General features: G+C 31.1%; 1 protein-coding gene across 1 annotated transcript in view; it reads left to right on the top strand.

Moving 5' to 3' along the window:
• The window catches only part of rols (zinc-RING finger and ankyrin repeat domain-containing protein rolling pebbles), a 122,280-nt gene that overhangs the window by 28,447 nt on the left and 68,763 nt on the right, over nt 1–25,070 (top strand). The window lies entirely within an intron of this gene.

Here is a 25,070-nt window from a genome sequence, read left to right as displayed (position 1 = left end):
TGATTATTTAATTTTAAATATTAAGTTGCATAATAAATGTGTTATCCATTCATACTTATAACAATAAATTTCGTAAAATATCTATTAATACTCAGACATAATTTCTTAAATATTTACCTTAATAAATAAACAATGTCGCACGTCGCATTTATAGTTGATAATATTTGCAAATCTGATTTGAAAATCATCCTTTATTTGGACTATAAATATCAAATATGTATAAAAATGAAAATATAATATAATAAACTAGCTTTCCGCCCGCGGCTTCGCCCGCGTTTTCAAAGAAAAACCCGTTCCCGTAGGATTTCCGGGATAAAACCTATCCTATGTCCTTTCTCGGGTATCAAAATATCTCTATACCAAATTTCATGCAAATTGGTTCAGTAGTTAAGGCGTGATTGAGTAACAGACAGACAGACAGAGTTACTTTCGCATTTATAATATTAGTATGGATATATCAAATACGTGTAAATAGTTGACAAACATTCAAACAAAAACTGTATGTACAAAACATAACTTATGGTGAACAAAACTGGTTTACGATTAAATTTATTGTAATGTTATTAATTGCTCACTTGTTTTTTCATCATTGACTGATTTTAATTGATGTTTCATTGATTTAAAAACGAGTCGTATATTTTGTCAGTCTGTCCGGTAAAATGTAATTGATTTTAATGTGTTCGGATAGCACTATCCAATTAAATATAATGTACGAGTTTGTGTTAGTACAAATATGAAGACATTATTTATTAGTTTTATTTACGTGTGTTGTATGTGGATAAATATTCAGATTAAATAATTAGTAATCTTATCGAGTAATATATTAATATTCAGTAGGTATATTGACGAATTGTTGGCACAGCTTGTTTTTAAAAAAGGTAACTAGTTCTATAATTACATATTTCTTATTTTTAACGGTTATAATTAATGTTAAATTAGGAACAAATAAACTTATAAGTTAATATCAGAGGCGTCCAATTAATATGCATAAGCTATGCCTATTTGCCTAGTAACGATCGTCTGGTATATCTAGTTAGATACTTAGACGCTTTTTTTATCTGAGGACATCCGTATACAGGCATGATAACTATTTCCTTGTTTTCACTTTCATCTTTTAAACTTTGACAAGCACTCTGCTTCGTCGTTTTTTCTTTGATACATTCACCAAGTCTTGCCTTTTGCAATGTTCGCAAATATAATAATTGTTTTAAATCAATATTCGCGCTTCGGTATAAATTTTCAAAACAAACGTAAGTTAATTTGTGATTCTATATTATTATTTTCAAATAAATGTACAAATTGTTATTTCAGTTTTAGTGGCATGTTCTACATTAATGAATGGAATTAAATAATAAGGTTACTTACTACATTTTCTAATTCCCATCTATTTACCATTACTGAGGTCTTAACCAATTCAATATGAAGTCTACTTATGTTTTAGAAAACGCGTCAAAGCCCAACACTAGTAGTTACATTTTCTTTCACTTATTCCAAGAAGTTTCAGTTGACATTTAAACGAGTTTCGTAACAGCTTTCTTAACTCAGTTTTACGTAAAGCTTACAATCCTATCAATTAGTGATTAATCGTTTTCGATGTTGAGATAACAATTATGTCGTACTTTAATCAAGTGATTTTTAATTAGTACGCGATTGGTGACTGTCATGTTTCGAGTGTAAATTGTTGTTTTTTTTTTATAGGTATGACGTTGTATTTTTGTGAAATACTTTTTCGTAGTGTCGAAATTTTTTATACTACCTATGTAAGTTCTTACTAGGTAGGTAATGGATGGAAAGTGTTTTAGTTTTTAATGAACTTACAAGTTAGATTAGAGTAGGTATGATATATGATAGTTCTGCTGAAGGATTCATTGTCTACATCGATCAATTAGGAATTTCCTTAGACATTGAATCAAATAGTAATTGAAAGGAAATAAATAATTTTTATCACTTACGGTTACAAAAATTAAACGAAATTCAACAAAGCAAATACAATGAAACAAAACAATACTTGTACCGTTTTTCATTAACTCCATGAGAACATCTAGAACTTTCGACGTTTACGAGCTATAAATTACGAATAACCGCCAAAAGAATCGGTTCGTTTGACAGAAAACTGTGCAGCCGTGATTTATTGATGTTGTCCGTCAAAAGAATTAATATTTATCGCTATTAAAAGTAACATTTTAATCAAATTTTAATCAAAACAAAAACTAATAAACATCACAACATCACTACGCATTAGAACCAATTCTGACGTTCCATTTTCAAATCTATTCTTTTTAATATTTTGTATACAAGCCAGTTTTTTTAATAATTACATGTGTCACCATTATAATTATTTCTTCTCAATAAATATCATCTAGACATATACTGCGTTTTATTTCTTTTGATAAAAAATGTCTAGAAGCATGATGTCATTTTATTAAGTCTCACGAACAATCAGCATAATAATTAGAATATATTATTTACGGTAAAAGATAAGAATGTTGATGAAATATATTTAAATTGATTATAGTTAGTAATAGTCATAACATATTTATTTTGCAAGGCCACACGTGATATGTATTATGTACACAGGTACTTCAATATGATAAATACTTTTTCTGAATTTACTTACAAATTCACTGTTTAACTGGTATTATGTTATTGGTATTGTTATTTATTATCAAGTCTCTTATTTATTTTTATTATTTAATAACGCAAAATATTCTATAAATTAATTTATTACTATCTACTTAGGTACTGCTATATCTTTTCTAAAATATAAAAATACTTGCTTACTCAGTTAAATATTATACCAGCGAGACTTATAATTTAGAAGTGTTTTCCGCCAGGCAACAATATATAGTGATTATTTCCCATTTCACTTCAGTGGGTGCGTTTATTACTCAGATTTTATGAGCTATATTTTAAGAATAAAGAAGCGCTTGAACATTTATGACCGAGTCGTAAAACAATACATATTTGGCCACAAGTTAGCAAAATTCATTCATTTTACCATATTCATTCAATAACTAAGTTTTTGTTGTCTTTAGTTGTCTTTAGTTTTTTGTTTTTAATTTGAACTAGCTGTGCCACGCGGTTTCACCCGCATTGCTCCGCTCTTTTTGGTCTTTGTGTGATGATATACAGCCTATACCTCTACCTTTAGCCTTCCTTGATAAATGGACTATCTAACAGTGAAATAATTTTTCAAATTGGACCCGTAGTTCCTGAGATTAGCGCGTTCAAGCAAACAAATTTACTCTTCAGCTTTATAATATTAGTCTAGCTGATATCTTCTAAACTTTGTAAGTACTTAAGTAGGCATGTACCTACTCCATTCAAGCATCTTCAATATTAAAAATCTGTTTTCTATTTAAAAACATAACATCAAATTTTAAGTAAGAACATGTGCAAATGTCCGTTAATTTTAATATAAACACAAGCATTTGGTCCAACATCATCGGTCATCGACTCCAATGATTTGATATAAAGTTTGAAATTATTGACACACTTTATAATATTCGGTCGAATATAGTAAGTTAGATATATATATATTTTATTTTAAGAAAATAAAGAGCATGACATACGGCATTTTCAATGTTTTTCGTACTTTTTCAATAAATATTTACGACTTTGTTGTAATTTGATTTGACAATAAGTAGTCTAAACATTAATTTGCGAGTATATCGAGTTTTAAATCAGATGTAAATTATAAAACATGAAGACATTTCTAGTTTAATAGATTCATTCATTATAAAAAATAACACGATTCTTACTTGTTTTAATACTAAATATTAAAAAACTAGTTGTTATGTTTCACGGCGCCAACATTGACATTCTGTTCTAATGATCCATTGAAATTTTACATTTTTTAGGCCTGACCTTGAGTTTTTTAGAGGACGCAATTTTATTTTTTTGATGTGTAGGGGGGTCAGTGTGAAGCTAAAACCAAGTTTGTGGGGTCGCCACCCTTGTCCCATGGCCGCCATCTTGAAAATAGCGGTTGAAATGGTTTTAACGATATATCTCTTAAACTATTTATCTGATAATAAAACAATGTTGACATTATTTGTTGCAAATTAAATTCTCTACAACTTTGATTCAGTACTTCAGTACTTTTTGTCGTAGAACTATAAATAAAAAAGTTATAGTTAAGCGAAAATGTTCAGAAATTAGAGCTATTTATATTTTTCAATAAAACTTTTTTTTATCATTTTACGAAGAAATCATATAAGACTATTTTTATAGATTATTTTTCGAGGAACAACTTTTATATACAACATTTTTTCATTACGTCAATAGCTAAGGTTTTACAGCGCTCAGAAGTGAGTACTATTTTTCAGTAGTAACTATATATAATAAATTGGCTATTGGCTCTTTTCCCAGACTCCACAACAATGGAAGCACACTGCAGAACATTTCAGCCCTGCTTTTCGACGTAAAAAAAAACGCACTTCCAGACTTTCTACTCCTGGGTTGTGGGGAAAAGATTCAATAATTAATTATTAATAATATTGTAAAATTAATTATTAAAAATATTATTATAACAAAAATAAAATAATTACTGGTGACAAATTATTATTAGTACACACATAATATATCGTATTCTGTATAGAAAATATGTAAAGAGTACTTAAAATAGTACTCACTTCGGATGGCTGTAAAACCTTAGCTATTTACTTAATGAAAAAATGTTGTAAATAAAAGTTGTTCTACGAAAAACAATCTACAAAAATGGTCTGATATAATTTCTTCGTAAACTTATAAAAAAAAGTTTTATTGAAAAATATAAACATCTCTAATTTCTGAACATTTTCGCTTATAACTTTTTTGTTTATAGTTCTACGACAAAAAGTTACTGGACCTAAGTTGTAGAGAATTTAATTTGCAACGAATAATGTTAACATTGTTTTATTATCAGATAAATAGTTTAATAGATATATCGTAAAAACCATTTCAACCGCTATTTTCAAGATGGCGGCCGTGGGACAAGGGTGGCGACCCCACAAACTTGGTGATAGCTTCACACTGACCCCCCCTACACATCAAAAAATAAAATTGCGTCCTCTAAAAAATGCGACCCCAAATGTAACTTTTCAATGGACCATAAATCTAGAACATAGATAGGAAGATAGTCTGACTTTGATAATATTATTCATACTAAGATTCATACATTAAGCTTAGTAGTTATACGTAAATAAATCTTATTCATTTATATAAATTGTTATTAAATATAATTAAGTTGCTGATTAATTTATACTTTTATTTAGGTAGGTACCTAGCATTAGTTATAATTTATGCGAAAGTAACTCTGTCTGTCTGTCTGTTACTCAATCACGCCTGAACTACTAAACCAATTTGCATGAAATTTGGTAAAGATATATTTTGATACCCGAGAAAGGACATAGGATAGGTTTTATCCCGGAAATCCTACGGGAACGGGTTTTTTTCTGAAAACGCGGGCGAAGCCGCGGGTGGAAAGCTAGTTATTAATAATTAATAAATCGCTACAAATTATTAATGGATTAAAATTCATAAAATACTAAATATACCTACTAAAAAACCATCATAATTAGAAAAAAACAACGAATGCCAAAACATGTCCCCAAAATACAATAATATCTAGCACAGTTCCAAAAAATTAACAGTACTCCACAGGAAGCACATCCTCTGAGAAATTCGCAAAAACCATTATTTCCTACAAAGATAACCTAAAAAATAACACACGTGGTGGGAAGGAAATGGCCACTTATGACAATACTTTCGCCCGTTAGAAAGCGCGCATGTATATTCTTTAAACTTGAAGTTTTATCACGCTTAACCTATATTATAAAACTAGCTGAGCCCCGCGGTTTCACCCGCATTGCTACGCTCCTGTGGGTCTTATAGCGTGATGATATATAGCCTTATAGCCTTCCTCGATAAATGGGCTATCTGACACCGAAAGAATTCGGATCAGTAGTTCAAATCGCACCAGTAATTCCTGAGATTAGCGCGTTCAAACAAACAAACTATTCAGATTTATAATATTAGTAAAGATATTAAATAGTATGTTATTAAAAATATTCATAAGTTGATAGATATTATAAATAAGATGCAGAATTAACAGGTCTATTTTGTATTTATCTGCCATGAGTAGTTCATTCTATTATCTATATGTATATACATGGGCTTAAAATAACTTCTTCATATAATTTAACATTAAACGTTATTTCTGCAATATACATATCTTCTGATGTATGTACATATTATGATCATAAATTTTTAATTTATACTATATTTTAGCCCTATACATACTATATGTATGAACAATTTATTGTCCACGCATGTTCCTCGTTAGCTTGTTATCACTTCCCTGCATTAACCTTTATTTAGGTTCCATACGTGAGGTTCAGACGATAACAGGCAACTCAGCGTAACTAACTCTTGTAATAGGTTCTGCTAAACGAATGGTCAGATATATTGACTTGGTACTAACGTATACACGATTCCTTTAAATGTGTTATTATGTTTAGTAAAATAAATTATTATTTGAAGACTCAAGTAAAAACTGTAATACGAGTACATTAAGTATACGCTCAACGTTTCCTTTGAATGTTATAATGTATGGTAAACGAAAGGATTCGATTCGAAGCTTCGAGGCTGAAGTAAAAACTGTAGAGGTTCAAAGGTTTGTGTAGCTTTGATGCGTAAACAAGAGGAATATTTTACAAGAGGAAATTTTGTAAGTGTTGTAGTAACGAACTAAGCAGAGCTAGTACGGTTATCTATCTGATGCACTTTAGCTGCCTTGAACGAAATACTTTCCATAAAATTTTAACAGTTTTTAATCGTAAATCAATCTAAGATAAAGATTTACTCACGCAGATACGAATTAAGACCACTCCATCGCCAAATTACAATACAATGTACACACCTTTAGACAGATTCCAATAAATATATTATGTACTGAATAACCCCATGATCTCTGATGCTATCTGAACAGCTTAGCCCACTGTGGAAGCAAATGACCTTTGCCCGTGTATAGATGTTAGTAGATTAAATTAAGAGCCTGTCTGAGTGATAATTTTGTTACCTTTCGTACTTTGGCGCAACTTTCTAATGTGTTACGGAGATATATGGCGATGTCTTCTGGCTCCGTGCTTCATAAGGGTTATATAATGCAATGGGTACTCCTCGTCCTCATAATTAATTATAAATATATTGCTTTTATATTGCAATGTCTAATCTATTATATGAATCTTTCACAGTAAACACTGTCATTAAACATTAACAATGACTAACGCTTTGAAAGTATCGCCTCAAGAAATTTTGGTAAAAATCAATAAAATATACTCCTTAAAGCATTACTCATAATTCTTATTTGGTAATATTTGTCTTAAAAACATGCACTGACGCAAAACGATTAATTTTATCTGTCCCTTTACATTTTTGTATGTAAATCCAAAGCGTTGGCGGATACTGAAAAATTATTTCAATTACGTACTTTTTTCGATTTTAGGACAAGCAAGATAATTGAACAGTATTGAAAAAGGTACACGATTAAATACCTCGAAACATGTTATATAATGATCTATAGTATTTCTTTAAGTAAATTGTGTTTAATGTAAGCTTAATAATTTAAACAATATATTTAAGGAACTAGTACGTTTTCCATTCAACGATGTTTTCGTTATCAGTCAGAGGTCAGTAATTACAGACGTCATTATTAGACAAGCAATTGATAACTGTACGACGATATTCTAATTGAGAAATATCACTTTTCAATATCACATAAAAATTGAAATTTTGTTTCCGGAAATATTCAAGCACAAATTCAAGTTTCATATATGATCATCATCTCAGTCATATGAGAAAAATTGTTATAGTAGAACAAAATCTCCAACATTCCTTACACATTTCTTCTATAATATTTCCCGTGGTATAAATAAAAGTGCATTCTACACCTTTTTCAGTCCGGAAGAAGCAGCATTTTACAATACCCAGACTGTGAATCATCGAGCGACATTTTTGGGCATAATGGTGTATTTAATTTGGCCTTGTTTAACACAGGATGCTCTGAGTGGCAACTACCTCGTTATGCAGTAATTTTTGCATTGTTCCCTCGCAAATCTATTGAAAATTACCAGTGTGTAACCGTAGTCTAGACTGTCATGTAGATTAAATGTATTTTATTCGTTTAAGTACGCGTAAAGTTTGCGCTGAATGATACTGGTCAATGCACTTATTACAAATGGGTTAAGGTCTAATCAATAGTCATTTTTTCCAAGCCGTTATCAATAGAAAAATGCTTTCTAAACTTTTTCGTTAATATAGCTTATTCCTTATCCAATTGACGATGAATTCTGCCATTATCACATTGAGCTGGGTTACCTGAAAACAATGAAACACACAAGAGGATATGTATCACGATAAAAGTACATATATAAAGATAGTCAAAGTAGAGCATAGATTTTTACTACCATTATCCAACAATGACCTCTAAACAGAGGTATTGCATAATAAGCTGGATATATCCATTAGTATGCCCAGGATATCGATTCATGTCTTTAGCATTCGGATGGGGTTAGCTGGTAAATCAATTGCACGATATTGGCAAACCTTGTTAAGTAGACAGTATGAAGGTAATTGGCCGTATAATAAGGGCTACTTCTTTCTTTAATATCTTAACGTTTTGGGAAGCAAGGCTTCTCAACAAACTGCTCTGCATGTCAGTTCTAAGTCTGAGTTAAGGTTTTTCTCTTTTCTTGTTTCTGCATTGTTTAATTGCCATATTTTTAAGGCTATCTTAAAGTTTACTTAAAAGTATGTTATCATTAAATACACGATGATTTGTAGTATTTTTTCGATTTAGGATAATTAGAAGGCAAAGCATTCTTCTGACTGCTCTTTAAGCAATGACATCAAAGCGACCTTAGACCGCCAACCGCTCTACAACCTGGGGGGTTACCACGACAGCAGTATCGTTTCCAGTGTGTAAAAGAGACAGAGCTATACAGGTCGTATAGCGCCATCACTTTCCCACACTGGAAATAATACTGCTTTAAGTCTGATGTCATACAAACAATGGGCCTTAAGCTGATGACAACAGAACCATTGAATTAACATTCATAACTCGTTGTTATCGGATGCATCTCGCTTTAAATGCTTAACATGGCACATCTGTCACTATCGATAGTTTCTCTTTCGGTATTAATGGCGTAATAGTTCGATTATATTTCGGACTCCTGGAGGCTTTTAATAGGTGTTAAATGTTTGATGAATTTCGCTTTACTTCTTATGGTATGGGTTTGGGCATGTTTTCATGTCTTGGATTCGATAGAATATATATCACAGTTGCTAGTTATATTATCATCTTGTTCTGAATCAGATTTAATAGTATTTTGAAATGTAAATTTGCCAGTTATTTAATTCAATAGTTTTCAGTACAATATTTTCTTAAAAATGGACTTTAGCCACCCTTATATTGTCAATTATATATATCTTTTTAGATTTTTCTTCCAAGGATTCAAGTTAATTTGTATACCATAATATTAACAAACAAATGACGTCTATTTCAGTAATAATTAAATACCAACTTCATATATCATTGCTTCAACTAACATTCCCATAATATAATGTTAATATGTACTATCTAGAAATTTCTTCATCAATCCCTCATGTGTCTTATCTTACATCATTCCTATATTTTATTCCTTGTTTCTATCTATCGCCGCGGGACCTTTTTGATATAATCAGACACGCTATAGCCGTTTTTGCACTTCCGATGAAATCATGTTTACTTCATGTTGAAGATGTATGGGTAAATATATATTTTTAGAGTACCTTAAAGATACTTTTTAAGGATATAAATGGTAGGTAAATGTATACATTTAAAGCTTTTGGTAATTGTTTAATTTACGCGCTAAACAAAAAGCATTTTTATTGATTCTGTTTCGAACACGAGTTTTACTAATGCATATCTACTTACTATTCAAATAAGACTAGTTTTTCATTTCTTTGCCAGTCTTATTTTTTATTTCTTGACGCCTTCGTGACGTGTTTCTATATTTATTGTTTAGCAATCCTCCATTTGTTTTAACCAAGGGATCCTGCTATAAAAACATAGCGAATTATGAGCGTGCTAATCTCACCGTATCTCAGATTAAAGTACATTGCAGCATTTGAAACGGCCGTTAATATCCTGTTCGAAGATAAACGATAGTGGACACGAATTACGCGATATCATCGTACATACATATTGTTTATGTACAGGGAACAAGATGGGAAGATAGTTACTATGTTGCTGCGTCTTTCTGATTGTGTGAAGCGGATTTTTATCTTAGTTATTGCTAATGTGTAAGGAATATATGGTGATAGTTTATGACGAACTGTGTACTTAGGACTCCCACCTAGGTCTGATTTTTAATAATTGTTTAAAACTTGTCCGCTCAATAAATGGCACAATCATATTTAAACATAAAAAAACACGGCTAATTTCGAATCGATGTTCGTGTTTTACCTTGGGTAGGTATTGAAAAATCAGCCCTTAGTTGGTTGCTAAAATTTTAGCGCTAAAAGTTATAAATTGTGTGTCCTTTTCCTTCTTGTACCTCCCTATACAAATTCTATAATTGTACAGATATCAATTATCATATGCAAAATCTAATTAAATTATTTTAAAATTAATGGACATTGCTTGCAAAGTAAATTAATATAAAATGCTGATAACGAGTCTTTGAAGACGTGTGTTCAATCAGACGCAATTTATAACTGAAGAATAAGCTTACATCTGGACTGTGTTCGCGATTTTAAATAAAAATTAATCTGTTTGTAAGCGCAACACTTGAAAACAGCTAGACGGGTTTGGGTAATTTATGAAGTTCGTAATAGTAGAGACTGAAGTTAAGGTCAGTAAAATTAAGGTACCTCCTGCCTGTAATTAAAAGTTTTTAATTTAAAACCTAAATTTTAAAATTCAATTAATATTACAATTATAGATACGTTTATACATTGAAAACAACACACCATTTCTGGTAATACTAATAATATATTAGAAGTAAAAAAAAATAAAAATTTACGTAACTGTATAAATCCTCTTCTCTTTGCTAATGGCTCAAGAGTAAGAATCTTTACATAATGCAATTGTCACCTGACACGTATAACCTAATAGGTTTTAAAATACCCAGAACTAGGCTTATCAATCGAGGCCACGGCTATCAGTACAATATCTACAATATTATCAGCCGATTTGTAACTGTTAAGGTGCGTATAAATTAAGCGCGGCAGCCGCGCGAGCCAATGTTCGACCAGAGTTGACGTTCATTTGCTGCGCGAGCCAATATGTAGATATATTTTAAGTTGAACGTAGTTGCCGCGCGCGGCAGGCGATCCATCACGAACATCTCTTCTGTAGGACGCCAAAAGTGTAGTCATTTTCTTTTTCAAGTCAGGAATAGGTATATCCATTTTCTTACTGATTTCTACCCACACATCATACCTCAGCGATTTATTGTGGTATTGGGAGGATTTGCTGTTCCACAAAAATTCATTAGCGCCATAAATTGTATTAGTAAACGGCACTTTTCGTTGTCCATTTTTACGTAGACGCCGCGCGAGCCGAATCACCAAAACTACAAACCGTCCACACGGCGCGCGAGCGAACGCCTGAAGCTCCTTTGATGCGGTCTCAAAAACCGACAGTGAGCGGATCGCCCCGCGGCACGTTCGAGCGCGGCAATGTTCGCGTCGCCGCGCGCGGCGATCCCGTCTACATAGTGCGCGGCCGCCGCGCGCGCCTATGTTCGATGGTTTGCCGCGCTTAGTTTATACGCGGCTTTATGGTCTGGGGCAGATTACGAAATATAACTTCAAATTTTGCCGTGGTAAGTCTTCCTTAACTCACTTTTTAGGTAATTTGTTAGTATATGATGTCGTAAATGAATTAAAACAAAAATGCAACATATAAGAAATAACCTAATAGTTAGAATCATCATTCGGACCAGAAAAACTAAGAAATTAAGCCTAAAACCTCACAAATAAATGTATTTCTTTTTTAAAAACAATGGCATCTATTTTTAATGAAAAATATAAACACTTCTCAACACTATTAAAAAAGAGCAACACATGCGAAATGAAAACATAATTATTCTACGAAATATTCACCGTTGATTGTAAACAAATTGCACAGGAAACTGCGTTTGTGTGTGTGCGTGTTAATGATCATTGTAAAGACGTCTTCCCTTTATACTTGCACAGTTAAGTTACATTATACATAGCAATTAACATCAGATTGGATGCCACTTTTACTGTGTTTGTGATGAAACATTTGCAAGTGTGAATTGCTTACAAATACTATTTATTTTACACTATCTGACGACTGTAGTTTTTCTTTCTTCGTACCATTATAAGTAGCCTATACGTTACGATGGTTTATAATCTATCTGCTTATAAAAAAAACTTCAGCCAAATCGATTCAATATTTTTCGTGTGAGAGCGGAAAACTTTCATTTTTATTATGTTTACACTACAGCCACTACAGCTAAGGTATAGTAAACGTTATCTTCTGTGCTCTACATGTCTCTTTCTTGTGTGTTAAAGATCATGAGACGGCATTATATTTATCTTTTGGCCATTGAAAAATTCGTCAAATCTTCCTACCTCATATGCAATACCCATATGATATTGAATGCTCGACACTTATACATATTGTTGTAGGTATAATACAAGGTTTATATTGGTTATTTTGCACTTAATATTTCTACAAGTACATAATAAGAATGGCAACAAGTTCTTTTGAGACATATCAAACTTTCGTCATGCAACACTAAAAATTGTGAAACATCCGAAACCTGAAGACTCATAAACGGGCATTATCGTGTTATTGATAACAATAATATTAAACGATAACAATATCTTTATCAACACAATTGGCGGTCAACCGACTGTGTGGCGCCAGCGATTCCGTCTACTATATGTTTGTATCTTATCGAATCTTTATTTTAACATTTCAATGGTACATATTGATAAAATACTGACGAATTGAGACATTTGGCTCTTATGTCATTGTTTTAACGTTCTCGAATTTAAAACAAATCGAGTTTATTGCTTGTAATTGTAAACGTTTATATTATAACATGGTAGTGGTAATTTAGAATGAAGATTGATGTGTACACCTTTCGTCGCCTGCACTTAAATACTCAAAGTGACTGTATCTTAAAGTGTTGCTTTTTCAAAATCTTATACATACTAATTAATAACAATGTTCTCCAAAGCATTTAGGTTTATCTATACTAGCGTTATTGTAGACCCAGTACTTAAGATTCGCATTAAAAATTCCAATTGTAAAACAAAAAAAACCATTACGACTTCGGTATGAGGAATCACTATGTGCCAAGCTATCCAAATATGGACCTTAGTGAATCCGTGTAAAGTTCACATTCAATAGTTGATTAGCGGATATTCGTAATGTATGTTTTGTTAGTACATTCCTTGCCGTAAATAGTATGAGTGTAACGTATCGATGGCGCTTAACTACATAATGCATTCAGTGTTGCTAAATAATTATTTAAAAATACTTGACACTAACGTGAATGCTTCCTAGTTATGGACCAATATGTTATGTGCATTACAGGAAATGAGTTTAGAAAATCTAGTTACTTGTGTGTAATTATCATTTTCTTAAGTTGAAATGAGATGCTTACTTCCCGTCTACTAAATTACGTCGATTGGTGAACATCACTTTTGCATTTATGATATGAATTACAAGTACTTACATTTTGAATAATGATCACTGATTCTTTTGTTTTTAATACTAATCATTTAAACAGACAAATTCATCATTTGCATAGGTCTAGGCATATGGAATGAACTGTCAAATTGACATTGACACATGACATTTCACGCATAACGGCCATGTTTTTATTCTCTTTGTTCCCCATACAATTTACGCATATTTTATGAAGTATATTAGAGATAAATAAATTTTAGCAACAAAACGTAATGTGACCTTAATTCATATTCCTTATGAGAGAATGCTTGAAATATTTAAAAATTTAACGGTATCCTTTAGATAAGCAAATAATTTAAATACGAATCATGCATCGCTGAAATTATGTTATTTTAACGTAACTCGGTACCGTTATTGGCTTAGCCACCGTTTCGTTGTAACTGTTATTTCGTTATAACTACAGTTGTAAATATAATCTGTGCTCGGATAATTGTGGGATGTTTACGAGTCTGTGGTCCATTAGGCTTATCTTACGATTTTTACACTTTATATTTTAAACCAAAGATATGTAGTTTACGTGCGATCTATGCTCTTTGATTTTGTGTTGTTTATTTACCATTTAGTACCCATAAAGATGCTATATTTAGAAATTATTTGCATCCATTTTGCAAATAAAACTGTAGGTTATACCCGAGATATATGGAAAGAATGTCTTCTCATAAGTCATGTTGTCTGGGAATGCGTGATTGCATCCAATTTAAAACGCTCAGCCATTTTAACATGATTGATACACAATTTCTTTCATAGAAATACAATATTTTCATTTATAAAATACCTACCTGTAAATTTATAGAACTTTTAGTTGAATGAAATTTACCAAATACATGAAAATATATCACAGATAAATAAAAAGTGTATATCACTCTGCACTCACATGCCCAAATTACCTACATTACTTGCAAAAACAATTTCCGTTCAATTTTTTATAATTTATAAACAATGGCGTAGATAATGTATAAGTGACGTAAGGGTCTATGGTTCTAGCGCACAAACAAAAACAAATTTAAATAAAGCCTATGAACATTTGATCACAAAAAAGGTTCACATTTTTGTCACTTTGCTATCTGGGAGCTACCATATTTTATAAGCAGATTCTTTTTTGTTTAATTAATAAGTAGGTATTGACATAATATTTAATTCTCACCTTAAATTTCTTATTTTTCAGGTAAGCTTTCTAAAAGTTTAAACATGTAATTTTCAAGAACTCATATAATTGTGGTAAGTCGTTATAAACATTAACATGTAACATTTTTGAATATTATCTATATTTACAGACAACAAAGAGGTATCTACATTATCATTGCTTATCACAATGATTAAAAAAAAATCGTCACTTCAAGTACTTCCAAATTGTACCTTAAGTTCGGCTAGATAGAGCTTAAAATGCAATGTGTTCATGGAAAAAAATGAATTAAAAGTCATTAAAAGGGTCGTTAGGCCTGTGTTGATATCTTAATTTTGTTTATGAGTTCACGCCTTAGGGCTTAGAAGATTGTGGTTTGAACTCAGTTCAAGGTTTCGACACCTTAATGGGCTTGGAAGTGCTTTTGGAATAAATGTGTTATTTATTTGTGGAAACAGTGATGTTATTTTATTTGTATGGTCATATATAACTGACTTTATGGCTTAACCGCTGGAATATAATGAGCACTCAAGGTGCTTATTAAACTATCGAATTGGCAAAAAAAGTATTTTTGCACAATAACTTTTTGTACACTTTTAAGCTTAAATGTAGGTATGTTGTAAATATTTGAATGGATCTTTTATAGATAATGCATAGCTTTTGATTTTCATTTATCGATGTTTTCGTTCGTCATAGATCGCCAATATTATATTATTTTAAATACTTTTAATCACATAATTTAATTTATTTATAAAAATAAATAGTTAAATATAAGTTATGACTTTCATTTTCATCCTTTAAAACAATTAAAGCTTTTACCAATATTAAAGCGTCCATTAGTATGAAATAGTTTGTGAAAGTATCGAATCGTGATGTATCGATATTCATAATCGACTCAGACGCAATCCGAGTAGGTACTTACTTTCTTTTCGCGCGTTAATTATCACTGATTTGTATCGGATATTGTAATAAATGGTCCATGTACTGTGTATTCGATACATGCTATTATTTGTGTATCTGTGATCTTAACTCTACTATGGTACCATTAAACTTACTTGTGTGAGTGTGTATGTGTTCTTTGGTAGTAAAGCACTTCTTTCTTTAAATACTTTGTTTTGCTAAAAGCTTTTTGTTTTTGGGCTTTTTTTGGAGTAACGCTGTTGAAGTTTAAATTCTGTCATATATTAGTATTTCGAAATAACAAAATATTTCTTCATTAGTTTCATCAATTATGATTTAACTCGATAATTATCAGCTATTACCTCATATGCCTATATCATTTTAGACTATTACACATTATAAAAAAACGTCTTAATATAGAGTATAGACTATCAGCTTCGCTATCAGACTTAGCATCTATTTTGACAATATAGCGGACGATAAATCTCAATGGAGCGCTTTCTTTCAAGAACATTAATCAATTGAATGAAATTGAAAGCGACGACAGGCCATTATTTATTCAATATTGACCACGTGTTGTTTCTGCGGAGTTGACTTGATGTTAATGGACTGTTGACCGAATCATATGGGTCTATGATTTAGAGCAGATAGAACATCGATGTATCAGGTTACTCGAAGTATGAGATTGTATAATAGAGAAGTATTCGATTAGTCAATCGTAATCCACGCTTAATAAACAATTCTATTAACAAATATTGGAAGCAAATTTTAACATCTTATACGCAAATTATGCAGATTAATCAATTTTTTTAACATGCATTTTTATGTTTGTTTATAGCTTCAGATTAACTTGAACACTGCTTCTTCAGATTAACTTGAATAACAATCTGATAGCAAACACTAAAAGTGGTAATTACTAAGCATCTTAAGCAAGCACTTATCTTTTATTTTGACATTTAATTGTGAAGCTGAGCCTGGAATATGCCATCGGAATCTGATAGATAAATTGAAGTCTGGTGACGTTAAAATTCAAAACGATACCAGCACTATTTAAAGATGCAAAAAACTACCAGAATATAGCAAGTATCACCACATACCCCACAAAAAGATTCTAATACCAGGGGAGTATTCGAATGGGAAACGTGACCAATCCATTGCTTGTGAGATATCTCACTTGCATTGTAATCATCTTGTACATTTAACGATTTCACTAGACACGCCTCCGATTACTGATGACGTACCGATTTATAGAATAACCTGGTTTTGTTTACAGACCAGCTCTCTAGTAAATAGACTAATAAATAAAATGTTTGAGATATGATAGAGGAGACGGTTGAGTGATGATAGAAAATTGAATCATATATTTTCTTTGATGGAACTTATAATCGTAAGGGTAATGTTACAAGTGATGAAACAAGGTATATCTGACCGACTTTCAGGTCTGGATGGATCTGTGGTTGATGTTCTTCCACTACAATTAGAGATATGAACGATTAACGATAACCATAATACGGCTAGTATTGACTATTGACACGGGACAGGGGATTTTATTAATTTTGTTACAGATAATAAATTCTATGAGTAAAAAGGATCAAGCCGAATCCTTGTGAAATAAGCTTTTTGACTACCTAGATAAAATACAGGTATCTTGCTATCCCTAGAACTTTCTAGACCAAAGTATCAGATCGCAACGCAGATTGACAAGCAGACAGAAAAACATCGAGATGCCGTGTCGATCGCGATACAGTGAAAGTAAAGGCATACATAATAGAATTCCTGACATATTTCGGTTTGATAAGATTTATGTATGCTATTGTCTACGGAGAAAACGGTAACTGTGGTACCTACGGCGTTTCTCTTTGATTAGAATGTAAATTCATTAAGAGCTTTCATGTGAACTTGGGGCAGGAAGCAAATGTAGGTATACGCGCGAGTTGTTAACAAAATTTCATACTATGGGAAATTGAAAGTGTTAGCTAAAGATATGTAATATGCTGGCTGTAAATAAATTATCTAATATTGATTACAGATTTTCTGCAAAGATTCAGAAAGCAAGGGTCACGTAACACATAACAAAGATACTACAATTAAAAAAAGATACACAGAACTATCATTAGATCTCGACACAATTCAAAACTTAGATCAACCGACATCATTAGGTACACAATCGCCTATTCACGAACAGTAAAAACAACCCATTTAGTACCAATTATTAGCAGCTCCAAAACCTTGGTAAATAGATAGGCATTGTACTAGGTTCAACCATCACCTGTTATCTGTAGTCTAGACTAGTCTAGTCTAGTCTCTTTGTATCGGCTACTGTTTTAAAAGATCTAGGACAATGTATAGATAGCATCGTAATAGAACTTGTACTCGTAGGTACATGTCACTATAAAGAGCTTTTATGAGCGTTTTGGGCCCGCGGCTTCGCTTGCATCTCGGTAGTGATAAAACTACAAATCAAGCAGGCAAATAATAAATAAAAAAATAAATAAAAATATCTTTATTCCACAACCACAATTACAAAATATACAAAAACGTAAAATTTATCTAGAGTTTCCATTTAACAAGATACATTTTTATGACGGTAGGTGCTTGTTAAAAGGATACATCTAATGATACATTGATGTCTTTGGACAATTTAATATGCTACTGGAATATATATTTTAACTGTAAATAAGGAATGGTTCAATTCCTTTGAAACCAGGAACTTTCCTATTATCTAAATTTTCAGTACGTTTGCTGGTCTGTGATATTAAATTAGTATAAATAAAACTGTATTTAAATTGTTACTTATATAAATTTAAGCATAATAGTGCTTCAAAGGGGTCATCAATGTACTTGGCTAATTAATGTTCTGAAATGAAATGTTACGGCGCCCATTCTCATTATTTCTTATTTTTATATATTTCACTTACCTACTTACTTACTTACTTACTTTAACTAACTGTATAATATTTTATATGTTTTAGCATTAATTAACTTTTTAATTAAATTACGCTGTTAGACTTTTTCCCTGATAAGAAATAATTTTTTTAGAGACTATATTTAGTTTATGTTTTTACCTGCAGATGAAAAACAATTAAAAAATTAAATGGTATCACCTAAACTTAAGGAATTATCAATTAACCATTCGAATACAACTTGTAAATATCCTTTAAAAGGAAATAAACGAGCTGTTAGCAAGATTATTTTGATTTATATAATTGCATGATTCGCAGAGTTAAACTTATAATTACAGTAATTATTATGAATTTAACGACTTGCAAGGTTAGGAGCATAATTATGCAATGAGTTTTTTTGCATATAAATGTTTTAATTGAGTGCCCTCGAATTATGTATTTAAATAAAAACTTCATGTGAAAAGACATCAACTATCAACTTATTTCTTCGTCACATATAAATTTATAAAACTTTTCTGATTATTTGAAAGTTCTTAAAAAAGCGTTCTTAAAAAAGTTTCCCGCGCTATTTTGACATGCAATTTTTTTTCTATGACATAAAGTTGTCTATTCACAACCCGACTGTAATCTGTATGATCACTTTCATTTGCGTCTAGTAGATACAGTCACGACGTGGAAAAGTTGTTTCGGGGATTTATGGCGGACCGTGAGTGACAGTCGTGGCGTTGGTGGTCGAGATAAATATTTATTTTTATGACATAAGATATATGGTAACGTAATATATTATATTATAATGTATTGCCCTTAATGTGCTAAGTATCTACAGGTATAGAGTTGGTTATCATTTATCAATATTATTTGCGGAAAATTTGTTTTAGATTTTTAACCGATATAATACAGGAAGAATATTTATGAATAAAGAGGCCTTAACCTCCTGTTGTTGTTTGCTTCAATAATAAAAATCCAACAAAAAAAACGCAACATCTCTATATTCCAAACAATATACTTACGTGAGACTTTTTTTTATATTTTTTTATTTTGTGCCAGCTCTATTTCCGCGGCAGCCCTACAAAACAAGGAGCTACATCCCTTTCTGGAATGTTCTACATTCAGGAGTAACATTCCGTGTCCTAACGCTACTTAATGACGCAAAAACTAGACAGCTATATGTTACGCAAATGTACCGCTTTTAGAGGCTGAGCTTAAAATAGTAAGCATATTTGTAATGCAATTATAGTTATAAGTATACTTGCATTTAAAATGATGTGTGTCATGTGTTAAAAGATGTGATTTGAGTAAATAAAGTTCAAGCTGCTGCATTCTTACTGCAATTTGTATATTTATTTGTAAGAAATAAATATACAAATTGCAGTAAGAATAAGAGTTAAAAATCTAAAACAAATTTTCCGCAAATAATATTGATAAATGATAACCAACTCTATACCTGTAGATACTTAGCACATTAAGGGCAATAAATTATAATATAATATATTACGTTACCATATATCTTATGCCATAAAAATAAATATTTATCTCGACCACCAACGCCACGACTGTCATTTTTAACGAACCCTAAACTAAAATATTTTTGAAAAATTCTCTCTGCTGCAAATGCCTTCAAAACTAATCAAATCGCGTCTACATTCCTTGAAAATAGATAGATTTATTTTCCTGTAGGTACATGCCCATAGTACCTTCATAGGAAAATAAAACAGTTACTTACTCTAATTAGAACTAACCGTTGAATCCCAATAAGGCTCTTGTTCTTGCCATGGTAGCTTTTAACGACCATCCGTCATTATGTTTTAAGAAGTGAAAATAACAAACACTGTTTAAACAAACAATAAATTAATTAATTTCAATACACACATAGGTAAGTAACGACTAACGAATACTTAAAAATAGGCCATCATAATCATAACAACATAATACAATAAGGATATAATCCGAGAACTTCGAACATTTCCAATACAGAACTCATATATAACTAAAAATAATTTGTAATAAAAAATAAACGTGTACCTATCTATAAAACATTTGAAAACTATTATTTAATTTGTAACAACTATATCTAAATAGAGTAAACGCTAATTGTATGATTTATTTCATACCCAATTATAGTAGTTAGTAGTTACCTTAGTTACTAATTAATTTTTATATATAAAGACCGAGGACAAATTTTTTTCATTAACCTTGCTTTTTACGAAATAAAATGTTTAATTAACACTTTATATACAACTAGCTTTCCGCCTGCGGCTTCGCCCGCGTTTTCAAAGAAAAACCCGCATAGTTCCCGTTCCCGTGGGATTTCCGGGATAAAACCTAGTCCTAGCCTATGTTACTCGTGGATAATATTGTAGCTTTCGAATGGTGAAAGAATTTTTAAAATCGGTCCAGTAGTTTATGAGCCTATTCATTACAATCAAACAAACAAATAAAGTTTTCCTCTTTATAATATTAGTGTAGATGTATATATACCTTACGCAATTATTTTGCCTGTACATCGTTTAAATGTGTTTCTATATAGCCCAAGAAAACGTATTTTAGTCATAAGCAGTTCCTCTTGATGAACAGATTTAAATAAATTCGAAAATTTACATTTATAATAAGTAGAAACTTCAAGTAAAGTACTAACAACCTACATTGTACAAATATGTTAGGGATGTTTGCGTTTTCAACTTAACTCTGTTACCTTACAGCTTCCATTATACATACAAACAGTACTCCCACAAATATTCTAAACAGTCAATCAATAGAAAACCGATTTCCCAGCAATGTATTCCTCCACGATCTATTACTCGCTCCGACCGCTAGCAAAAATAATGGGTATTACATCCAATCACTTCCTGCGAAATAAATTAAAACATTGTACGTGTAATAAGTTACTCCAATGGTGCTGTTAATGTCTGCTCCATTATTTATTTACGATTTCCATTATATATAGATACAATGTATGAACGTACACCTGAAAAACAGCTGACGCTATCTATGTTCGTGGCTTGAACTGAATTTAACGTTGTAAAAATTTCCAGAAGATTCTCAAATCGTGGCATATGTTTTTTATAGTTTACTCAATTATAGATGTACCATTAAAATAAACAATAGTTAAATATCTAATAAGCGATATAATATACAAACGTTCTTTAACTTTAAAAAGTTCGAAACTATATTAGGTAATGCAATTTTTCTTAGCGAAATAAATGCAATCCGAAAAGTTTGCAGTTCTATTATATGGTATATAATTGAAAAGAATTGTAAACTTCACAAAGTTATATTTATATGAATTGTAACCTTAAGTTATTTAAAAGTAATTCTTTATCTATAATAATCGGAAGCGTATAATCCTAGTAATAAATTTTATCGACGGAGAGTAAAGGCGCCGCTTTTTGATAACAAAAGTAAACATTGTGAGGTTTAGTATCAGTATTCAAATATGGTTTTATTATTTCCGATATTCATATAAAATACTTCACAATGTATCATTTTATAATATCAGACGAAGTCAAACCATATCAATATACATTCCCTTTTAAAATAACTAAATTACAAAACTTTTTCACGCCTATATCGATGGAGTGATTTGAGAAAATTTCACACATAGTTTTCTTTATAACCGAGCCAACTTTTCATCACACGAGCAAAATTAGAAAATGTGAATTTTCGCGCGATAATACCAAGTAAAATGAAGTTCGTGTTAAAAATTAAATAGGAATTAGATTAGCTTTCTTTCACTTATTTCCTCTATAAATTTTTAGCTTATGAATCAATTATAATAGCATTTTTAAAGCTTAGGAGATTATTTCTAAGGTTCAAGATCATAAATTAAGGTGTTAACAAGTTATTCAGTTATCTTCTGATTTATAGAGAAAACTTCCTAACGCTGATCCGTGATATTGGAATTTATTGCTTTAATAAAGCAATTATTGGAATCATTATTATTTATAGGTAACTGTTGTACACTATTATATTCTTGAATTATTGTTGAAACTCGTAAAATCTGTTCTTAGGTTTTACAAATAAGTGGGAACAGAATAGTGCTCATAACTCGTGTTTACATCATTTATTCCATTTCCTAACTATAATAGAAAAAAACACAGGCAACTAGCAAACGCCATCAGCACATAGGTAAAATATTTTTACGAAAAATAAGTAGGAATTTAAGATTTTTTTTTATATGACTTATTAACAATCGTATTTTGTCGAAAAACTAATCAATCGTTTGCCATCTGTTTTGCCTGGTGCTGCCACATTTGAACAACAACTGACTTACACTGAATGCATAATTATATAAACTTATTATACACAAATTAACGTTTAAAATATAGCTGTTTTACTCAATTTTTAGCCGTCAAAACGCCAATTTAAAGCGGTCGATAATTAACTATGAAATTAATCTCACTGAGCTATCAATATTCGAAATTAACTTTTATTTCATATGTTACTGCTATGAAGTGCGAAGGATGTGCTTTATAAATGAAATATACATTAAAATTATAATATTAACGAGTTTTTTTTATTAATAGTTACTCAGACATTGAGGAATTTAATTTAAGACAAATTGGGAGGATTTGATTTATATTTTTCAAGTATGTTTATTACATTAGCCGGCGGCAATATCTTCATCCGCGTCAAAGATAATTTATTTATTACAACTATGTTTATCGAAGATTATCTGAAACATAAAAAAATATATTTATAGATAGGAAAAATAAATGTGTAATTGAAAAAAAATCATGTACATAGTAGGTAATTAGTATTAGGCCGGAATTTCCCAAATGCAAACTTTAATAGCGACAATTCTGATAATTAAATTTTTCTTACATATTTAAACAGATTTCCTAAAGAATCGACTACTAGTTCCAACTAACGGTTCAAAAGCGTCTGAGGTCTAGTGCAACAAATAACCAATGATTTTGTTAGAGATTTGTTTGATATGTATGATCTTTTAAATATACTATTCGTTGCTCAAATATCATCGCGTATAACAATCCAGTTGTACAAATTGCTTATGTAACCAATAAAATGAAATCATTGCATGTAAATAGGCCGCGAATCTATTGCAATCCATTTTGATCAACATAGTTATAGGCAGCAATTTGCGACGTCACATGCAAATCGCTATATTGTTTTGACCTTCCCGTGTGTAATTTATGAATATAATGATGGGTTATTTTTTATATTAAAGCGATCTTGTATCGTTGTTTGTGTGTCGTGATTTTCCACGATATATTTACTAGCCAACTTAGTCCATTTAAATTTGAATTATTTACTTATTTAACAGCTCCGTCCGTTACGAAATAAGAAAATTATAAGTAACCTTTTACTCCGGGTTGCACGTTAAATGTGGCTAATTAGCTTCATTTTACTCTAGTTGTCTCTTTTTCGATCACAGCAGTTGAATCATGTCATCTTACTTTGACTAATCGTGTGCGTTAGTGTGCCGTTTTTGAAGATCAAATTTGTTTCGTTTCCTTGACATCCAAATACGCAAATCGAAATCTGTAAAAAAAAGTATTTTTCCATTAAATACCTCACATAATATGATAAATAGAGTTATAAATCAGACAAATAAATCATTTGTAAAACAGCCTGCAGCGTAATTGGCAAGAATTGGTGCCATCATGGTCAATAAAACAACATTTCCAATCATTTTATATTCGTTGTATCTACTAGATCTTTATCTATATACCTCATACAATACCTACCACCTACGTATGGTAAAAACTTAAGCTTGGAACTGAAGAGTCTTGAATAAATTAGGCTTATTATTTAGGCTCAATTCACTAACTGCTTAAAATGATTGCAGACAGATTCGATTGTGCGTACTTGCACCATTGTGAGCAAGTACACACATCTTATATTAATAAAAATAAAATGACTAATTTATAAATGGTAAAATATTCAATAATGATAATATTTAAATTAATGTAAATGTAAACTGTATAAAAACAATGTAAACTAACATAGTAATTAAGAAATAATACTTACAAGTGGACCTCTGATGTTCTATTATTAAATAAATTACTATGCTCGTTTCATTCGCATATAACCCAGTAAACTAAAAAGTGGTCCTTTACCAAACAGGTTTCACAAATGCTTTCAAATTGTAAAAAAAATCCTTAATACTTGTGTAATCGTAGTAATTATTTTGACACTTTACGATGCGCGTGGGCAGAAATGTTCGAATTAAGACGATACACAAAAAAAAATCCACTGCTTGGCGGGCGGAGTCTAATAGCTCGCTATCGCGAACGCGGGTGTGCGCGAAGTCATTCTTGCACACTCGCCGCGCTGCCGCTGGCCGACTCGGGACAAACATGTATGGAGTCGTCATACAGTTATAATATTGTTATACATTTATTTAATTGTTGATTTATTGGTTTTATTTTCT

Source organism: Colias eurytheme, chromosome 14 (genome assembly GCF_061535395.1).
Source record: "Colias eurytheme isolate Ceu_HAF_F1 chromosome 14, ilColEury1 Martin Lab GWU primary, whole genome shotgun sequence".
Classification (NCBI taxonomy): domain Eukaryota; kingdom Metazoa; phylum Arthropoda; class Insecta; order Lepidoptera; family Pieridae; genus Colias; species Colias eurytheme.
Note: the sequence above shows the minus strand (reverse complement) of the source record. Positions and strands in the feature narration are given on the sequence as shown.